This window comes from Carcharhinus amblyrhynchos, unplaced genomic scaffold, assembly GCF_965287045.1.
Source record: "Carcharhinus amblyrhynchos unplaced genomic scaffold, sCarAmb.v2.hapA scaffold_37, whole genome shotgun sequence".
Lineage (NCBI taxonomy): Eukaryota > Metazoa > Chordata > Chondrichthyes > Carcharhiniformes > Carcharhinidae > Carcharhinus > Carcharhinus amblyrhynchos.
The window spans coordinates 6534470-6543798 of NW_027649778.1; positions in this window are offsets into that span (position 1 = coordinate 6534470).

Sequence of the window (9329 nt, forward strand, 5' to 3'; positions counted from 1 at the left end):
GGAGGAGGGGGCGGGAAGGGGGAGGAGGGGGGAGGGGAGGGAGGGGGCAGGGGGAGGGGAGGGGAGGGAGGAGGGGAGGGGGGAGGAGGGGGCGGGGAAGGGGGAGGAGGGGGAAGGGAGGGCAGAGGGGGGAGGAGGTAGGGGGAGGGGAGCGGGACAGCAGAGGAGGGGGAGGGCAGGGCAGAGATGGGGAGGGAGAGTGGGAGGAGGGGAGGGGTAGAGGGGGGTGGAGCAAGGAAGGGAGGAGGGGAGCGGGCCAAGGATAGGAGGGGGGAGTAGGGGAGGGGAGGTGTGTGGGCATGGGGAGATGAGAGGGGAGATTGTGGGGGGAGCGGGGAAGGGAGGGAGAGGTAGAGGTGAAGAGGGAGTTGGGGAGACAGCGTGGGGAATGGGAGGGGAGGGGGGACAGCAGGGGGAGGGGGAGAGAAGGAGGAGCGGAGGGAGGGGAGAGAAAGAGGAGGGGAGAGAAGGAGGAGGGGAGGGGAGAGAGGAGGAGGGAATGGGGTGCGGGGAATGGGCGGAGGGGCAGGTTAGGGTGCATTGGCCATGCTAAATTCTCCCTCAGTGTAACCCAAACAGGCGCTGGAGTTTGGCGACTAGGGGATTTTTCACAGTAACTTCATTGCAGTGTTAATGTCAGCCTACTTGTGACACTAATAAAGTAAACTTTAAGTGGAGTCCTCTGCTGTTGGGGATAGAAAAATCAGCGCACAGTAAGATCCCACAAACAGCCAATGAGATGTCAAACCTGGTCAGGTGTTTCTGTTGGGAGGTGAAAAGGGGCTTGATTGGAGGGTGCTATGGGAGATTTTAAGTGAACCCTGTTCTGGGTGTGGGACCTGAACTCTGAACTGAGTGCTGCTCTCTGCAAGAGAGTGGATATCTGTATATTGTAGATGTACAATGATTCACTGTTAATGAGGCCCAAACTGGCTGATGAACCTTTTCCATGTTGAGAAAGTTTATCGACTTGTTCAAACTCACAGCTCTTCCCCCTCAACCCCCCACCCAGTGTCCCAGCTATCCCCTATTTACAGTAGCCTTCAAAATAAAAACAATTTTAATAAAGCAAACAAATGAATGGGGACTATGGTTGGGATTCCTTAGCGATAGTCTTTTAAATGGAGGAGGTGAGTTTTGATCAGAGTTTGAAAAGGGGGTGAGTGGTGTGTGGTGGGAGGGGGGGTCAGTTTCAGAGAGAATTACTGACCATGCGACCACTCTGAGTTAGAGGGAGACCCTGAAACCTCTGTCTGCCATTTGCAGAGGGGACAACCCATTTTATTTTTGATTTGATTTATTATTGTCACACTTATTAACATACAGTGAAAAGTATTGTTCCTTGCGCGCTATACAGACAAAGCATACTGTTCATAGACAAGGAAAGGACAGAGTGCAGAATGTAGTGTCACAGTCATTGCCAGGGAGTAGAGAAAAATCAACTTAATGCGAGGTAGGTCCATTCAAAAATTTTGACAGCAGCAGGGAGGCATTTTTTAGTATCACAAGTAGGCTTACAAAGAACAAAGAACAGCACAGGACAGAAACAGGCCCTCCAGGACTGCACCCATCATGATGCCCTAACTAAACTAAAACCTCATGCACTTAGAGTCCATATCCTTCCATTCTCGTCCTATTCGTACATTCAGTCTACTGCCCCTTAAATGCTGTGATCGTACCCACTCCCACCACCTCCCCGGGCAGCGCATTCCAGAGATTCATCACCCTCTGCGTAAAAAAAAATTTGCCTCGCACGTCTCCTCTAGACTTTTCCCATGCGCGCGTCTCCTCTAGACTTTCCCCCCAGCACACGCGCGTCTCCTCTAGACTTTCCCCCCCAACACACGCGCGTCTCCTCTAGACTTTTCCCCCCACACGTGTGCACGTCTCCTCTAGACCTTTCCCCCCACGCGTGCGCACGTCTCCTCTAGACCTTTCCCCCCGCGCGCGCGTCTCCTCTAGACCTTTCCCCCCACGCGTGTGCGTGTCTCCTCTAGACCTTCCCCCTGCGCGCACGCGCGTCTCCTCTAGACCTTCCCCCGCGCGCACGCGCGTGTCTCCTCTAGACCTTCCCCCGCGCATGCACACGTCTCCTCTAGACCTTTCCCCCCGCGCGCGCGTCTCCTCTAGACCTTTCCCCCGGCGCGCGCGTGTCTCCTCTAGACCTTCCCCCTGCGCGCACGCGCGTCTCCTCTAGACCTTCCCCCGCGCGCACGCGCGTGTCTCCTCTAGACCTTCCCCCCGCGCGTGCGCGCGTCTCCTCTAGACCTTCCCCCCGCGCGCGCGCGTGTCTCCTCTAGACCTTCCCCCCGCGCGCGCGCGTGTCTCCTCTAGACCTTCCCCCCGCGCGCGCGCGTCTCCTCTAGACCTTCCCCCCGCGCGCGCGCGTGTCTCCTCTAGACCTTCCCCCCGCGCGCACGCGCGTGTCTCCTCTAGACCTTTCCCCCCACGCGTGCGCGCATCTCCTCTAGACCTTCCCCCCGCGCGCGCGCGTCTCCTCTAGACCTTCCCCCCGCGCGCGCGCGTCTCCTCTAGACTTTTCCCCACGCACTTTAGACCTATGTCTCCGAATACTTGACTTTTCTACTCCAGGAACGAACATCTGACCATCCACTCTCTCCATGCCGCTCATAATTTTGCAGATCTATGAGGTTACCCCTCAACGTCCATCGTTCCAGTGAGAACAAATCGAGTTTATCCAAACTCTTCTCGTGGCTAATGCCCTCCAGACCAGGCAACATCCTGGTAAATCTTTTCTATGCCCTCTTCAAAGCCTCCACATCTTTCTGGTTGTGTGGTGACCAGAATTGAACATTCCAAATGAGGCCTAATTAAGGTTCTGCATAGCTGCAGCATGACCTGCCAGTTTTAATACTCAGTGCTATTATTACTTACATTAACACCGCTCACCAGCTGTGAAGGGCAGGGGGAACATCTGTGCCAGCTGTTGCCAGTGGGACCCAGTGGCTGAGCTGTTCTTTCACACCAGACATCAGATTAAAGCCTTGACTGCCCTCTGCTGTAGACATAGAGGATTCCAGCCCACCACTCAAGGTGTGTGGAACAATTTCCCCAGTTGCCCTTCCAATCACTAAAGCAGAGTATTCTTATGCATAATTTCAAATTCTCCCTGCACTTCAAAGAACAAAAAAAATTACAGCACATCAGCCCTCCAAGCCTGCACCGACTGAACTAAAACCCCCTGCCCTTCCAGGCACCATATTCCCCCTATTCCCATCCTATTCATGTATTTGTCAAGATGCCCCTTAAAAGTCACTACTGTATCCATTTCCACTACCTCCCCCTGACAGCAAATTCCAGGCACCCAACACCCTCTGTGTAAAAAAAAACGACTTGCCTCGTACATCTCCTTTAAACCTTGCCCCTCGCACCTTAACCTTGTGCCCCCCCTACTAACTGACTCTTCCACCCTGAGGGAAAGCTTCTGACTATCCACTCTGTCCGTGCCTCTCATAATCTTGTAGACCTCTACCAGTTCCTTGCAGAGACAGCACTCTCGGCACAGGGTCAGAGAGTTGTGTGTTCCAGTCCCACACCCGGTTACTGTGAAAATCCCCCAGTCGCCACACTCCGGCGCCTGTTCGGGTACACTGAGGGAGAATTTAGCACAGCCAATGCACTCTAACCAGCACGTCTTTCAGAGAAAATCGGAGCACCTGGAAGAAACCCATGCAGACACAGGGAGAATGTGCAAACTCTGCACACACAGCGACCCAAATCAGCTGAGAATCAAACCCTGGAACTGTGAAGCTGCAGTGCCAACCGCTGTGCCAGCCAGTTTCTTTTTCAGATGTGATAAAAAGAAGTGATTACAGCAGGTTTCTCTCGAGTGTTCAATGCTCCAATACCCACTTACAGTGCAGACATCTTTCAGTGGGAAGGTCAGTGATGGGTAACAAGTATACAGCGGAAAGAACCAATAAAACCTCCTAAGGTTACCTCTTACCTGAAGTTCTTTAACATCTTCTGGTCAGTCTCAATTTGCCCACAATGTGTTTATCACCCGTTACTACCCATCCCCTGCTGGCTCTGTGACATGCTGTCTCGGAGTGATAACAAGAAGGGTATTCAGCCTGTCACAACCATGCTGGTTTATTAGAATCCCCACAGTGCAGAAGGAGGCCATTCGGCCCATCAAGTCTCCACCAACCACAATCCCACCCAGGCTCTATTCCCGTAACCCATCATATTTACCCTGCTAATCCCCCCTGACACTAAGGGGCAATTTAGCACGGCCCATCAACCTAACCTGCACATTGTTGGACTGTGGGAGGAAACCCGAGCTCCCACGCAGAAACAGGGAGAATGTGCAAATTCCACACAGACAGTGACCCGAGCCGGGAATCGAACCCGAGTCCCTGGCACTGTGAGGCAGCAGTGCCATCATGCTGCCTGTGAGTTAATCTAGTCAGTTCCAATCCTCTCAGTCTATCCTCAAATCCTACTAATTCCCCACGCTTTCCCCCTAACTCTGTAACTTGGGCAGCACAGTGGCACAGTGGGTTAGCGCTGCTGCCTCACACCTGTTGGACTTTAACCTGGTAATGTGACACTTCTTACTGTGCTTACCCCAGTCCAACGCCGGCATCTCCACACCATAGCCTCTCAGCGTCGGGGACCCAGGTTCGATTCCAGGCTTGGGTCACCGTCTGTGCGGAGTCTACACATTCTCTCCATGTCTGCGTGGGTTTCCTCCGGGTGCTCCGATTTCCTCCCACAGTCTGAAAGACGTGCTGATTAGGGTGCATTGACCCGAACAGGCTCCAGAATGCGGCGACTTGGGGAATTTTCAAAGTAACTTCGTTGCAGTGTTAATGTAAGTCAACTTGTGACACTAACAAATAAACTTTAAACTTGATTTCCTTTAGTTGCCTATCTAATTATTCACCATCTCGGTTTCCACCACCCTTTTGGGTGGCCCTCGCTGGGTGAAAATATTCTTCCTCGTATTCACACACCCCTCCCCAACACCCACCCTCCACCTGCTCCAACCACACCCCCATAATCTCTTACCCCAAACCATAAACCTGTGTATCCTTTCCCCCAACAGGAGCAGTGTTTCTTTGTCGATGCTTATTCACTCTGTCATTACCTCGTGTGGCTCAGTCGAATTTCCCCCTCACGCTCCTTCGCTCCAAGAACAACTCCAGTTTCTCCAGGTTCAACCCTAACCGTGGAGCTAAATTCCCCTCACCATTCCTCCAGGTGCTCTGGTTTCCTTTGTGTAAAGATTCGCATTCTAATCAGTAATCTCTAAACTGTCTGTGCTTTATATGCTCTGTCTCAGGCCAGAACTCTCCATTCACCTGACGAAGAGGCAGTCCCTCGAAAGCTTGTGAGTATATTATCAAATAAATAGGTTGGACTAAAACCTGGTGTTGTCAGACTTTTTACTGTGTTCCTCCCACAGTCCAAAGACATGTAGGTTAGATGGATTGGCCATGCTAAATTACCCCTTAGTGTCCAAAAATGTGCAGGTTAGGTGGATTGGCCATGCTAAATTACCCCTTAGTGTCCAAAAATGTGCAGGTTAGGTGGATTGGCCGTGCTAAATTGTTCCTTTGTGTCGGGGGATTAGCAAAGTAAACGTGTGGGGTTACAGGAATAGGGCCTGGGTGGGATTGTGGTCGCTGCAGACTTGATGAGTTGAATGGCCTCCTTCTGCACTGTGAGGATTCTATGTTTCTGACCTGTTCTGTCTCACAGCTCTCCCCCCACACACACAACCCAATGTCCCCCCGTCCCCTATTTATATTGAGTTGTGCAGTCTCACCCTCTGCATCCTCTCACGGACCCTCACATCTTTCCTAAAGTGTGGTGACCAGAGCCGGTTGCGGTCTGGGATGCTATGGTTTCCTGCCCTGCCTCGTCCCAAAGCGTCCCCATGCTTTGTGGAGCAGGAATAATCCGTCATGCTCCCTGCTCCCGATCACAATTTGGCAAGACTTGAAACTAGGGCTGTAAAGTGCTCCAGTGGTGACGGTGATCAGGTTTGACCGTGACTCCTCCTGAGGCCAAATAGCTGACAGACACTGACGCAGCTGGCAAATGGACAGCAGGGACTGAGCCAACTGGTGAAGATCTTTTCACCCCAGCAAGAAGCAGCACTTTCAGCGGAGATGGTATTGTGTAGGATAGGCCAGCAGATAGAGAGCTTTCACATCTGCTGTGCATGCTGGGATAGCTAGGTCTCCATTGTTCTCCTTCAGACAGCAGAGACAAAGTGCCCAAAGAAACACAGCAAATTACAGACATAAGCAGATATGAAACGGCAGTCCTGAAGCATGAGAACAGGAGACGGCAATGGACACAGAATCTGGAGAAAATTCTTTCTTAACCAGAACAGTGGATGCTTCCACACTCCCCACTTCCTTACTTGACCCATGTCCCCTCCAGTGGGTCACTGTCTCCAGTGGGTCCCTATTTCTTGTTTGCTGTCTGCCAGTGACTGACAGCAAGCTCCATGCCGGAGATTGGAGGCTCACAGAGCACATAGAGGCCACTCAGTCCATTGAGCCTGTACTGACAATAACAATCATACCCAGGCAATATTTCCATAACCCCAGATATTTACCCTGCTAATACTCCTAATTTTAACAGGCAATTTAGCATGGCCAATCCACCTAACCTCTACATCTTTGGAATGAGGGAGGAAATGAAGCCCAGCAATGAACAGGAAAGATCTGGAAACTTTAGTGCATCATCGCTTATGACCAAAGCTGTGAGACTAAAAAGTAAATACATTAATTTGTACTGCTGGAACAGTGGCGCAGACATTAGCACTGCTGCCTTACAGTGCCAGGGATCTTGGGTTTGATTCCCAGGTCACTCTCTGTGTGGACTCTGCACATTCTCCCTGTGTCTGCATGGGTTTCCTCCGGGTGCTCCGGTTTCCTCCCACAGTCCAAAGATGTGCGGGTTAGGTTGATTGGCCATGCTAAGAAATTGCCCCTTAGTGTCCAGGGATGCGGAGGTTAGAGGGATTAGTGGGTATAAAATGTAGGAATATGGGGGTAGGGCCTGGGTGGGATTGTGTTCAGTGCAGACTCGATGGGCCGAAGGGCCTCTTTCTGCACTGGAGGGTTCTATGATTCTATGATCTGCTGTAACCAGCTCCCATCCACCCACCCTCCTCCCACCTCTCTCATTCATGCCCTTCTCCCTCCCAGTCTGACCATTCCAACCCATACCTGGCTGGGTTCCCATCTTATATTCGCCACACAATCGACATTAACCAAAGCACTGCTGTTCTGTCTCCTTTAACAGGATGTGGGCGTGGCTGGCTGGGCCCAGCATCTATTGCCCTTGAGAAGGTGGTGGGTGAGCCGCCATCTTGAACCCACTGCAGTTCCCTGTAATGTAGATACACCCACCATGCTGATAGGGAGGGAGTTCCAGGACTCTGGCCCAGTGATAGTGAAGGAACGGCCGATGTAGATATTGATGCAGTGACTACATTGCGGTGTTAATTTAAGCCAACTTGTGATTAATGAAGAAACTACTTGAAGTCATAGAATCCCTACAATGCAGAAGGAGGCCATTTGGCTCATCGAGTCTGCACCGATCACAACCCCACCCAGGCCCTATCCCCGTAACCTCACATATTTACCCTAGCTAGTTCTTTGACACTAAGGGGAAATTTAGCACAGCTAATCCACCTAACCCGCACATCTTTGGGCTGTGGGAGGGAACTGGAGCACCTGGAAGAAACCCACGCAGACACGGGGAGAACGTGCAAACTCCACACAGACAGTGACCCAAGCTGGGAATCGAAACTGGGTCCCTGGCACTGTGAGGCAGCAGTGCTAACCACACTGGCTTCCGTACTGAATGCCTCAGTTTTTAAAGATTAATATAGTTATCTTCAAATCCCTCCATGGCCTCACCCCCACCCGCACCACTCCCTCTACCTCTGTAACCTCCTCCTGCCCCACAGCCCTCCGAGATTCCCACATGCCTGGAATTCTGGCTTCTGACATTTCCCTGATTTCAGTCTCTCCACCATTGATGGCCATGCCCTCAGCTGTCTGGGGCTCCAAGCTCTGGAATTCCATCCCTAAATCTCTCCATCTCTCTCTGTACAGTGGTACAGTGGGTTAGCACTGCTGTTTCACAGGGCCAGGCATCTGTGTTCAATTCCCGCCTTGGGTCACTGTCTGTGCGGAGTCTGCACGTTCTCCCCATGTCTGCATGGGTTTCCTCCGGGTGCTCCGGTTTCCTCCTGCTGTCCAGAAGACGTGCTGGTTAGGTGCATTAGCAACGCTAACTTCTCCCTCAGTGCACCCAAACAGGAGTATGGTGACTTTCACAGTAACTTCATTGCAGTGTTAATGTTATTTGAAACTAATAAATAAACTTCAAACTCTCACTTTTTCTACCTCGCTTCCCTCATTTAAGACGCTGCTTAAAACCTACCTCTTTGACTGAGCATTTGGTCATTTTTCCAGATCATTGTTTTTACATGGCTTGGCATCAAGTTGTGTTCCCGTTCACTCCTGTGGAATAAAAACAGGCGGCATATAAATGCGGTGTTGTTGGACTGATTGAAGTGATTGACTGGAGGTCGAAGCTGAACAGATAGTGGTGCACACCTGCCCTCTTGTGGCTGGATTCAGGAACTGTTTGTCCACCGAAAGTTTAATAGTCATTACAGAGGTCATCAATTCTTTCCCTCTCTTGCCCCTCCAATCCAACCAGTGGGGGCTGGAGAGGGAGGGACGGGAATGGGGGGGTGGTGGATGGGCGGTGATACTTGACTCTTCGTTGGGGAAGTAGTAAATTGAAAAATCTGCTATATCACACTACATAGCTCAGTCCATCAGGCAAAACAGCCTCCCATCCACTGACTCTGTCTATACTTCCAGCTGCCTCGGCAAAGCAGCCGACATAATTAAGGACCCCATGAATACCGGACATTCTCTCTTCCACCTTCTTCCATTGGCTAAAAGATATAAAAGTCTGAGGTCACGTCCCAACCAACTCAAAAACAGCTTCTTCCCTGCTGCTGTCAGACTTTTGAATGGACCTGCCTTGCATTAAGTTGATCTTTCTCTACACCCTAGCTATGACTGTTACACTACATTCTGCACTCTCTCCTTTCCTTCTCTATGAACAGTATGCTTTGTCTGTATAGTGCGTAAGAAACAATGCTTCTCAATGTATACCACTACATGTGATAATAATAAGCTAAATTAAGTCAAAGGGCCACTCTCTACAAACAATGAGTTAAAGCAGGTGGGGAATGGAGTTTGAATTTACGCAGCCCCGGGAGTGAGAAATGGAGTTAATGAGTGAGTCCAGGAAACAAA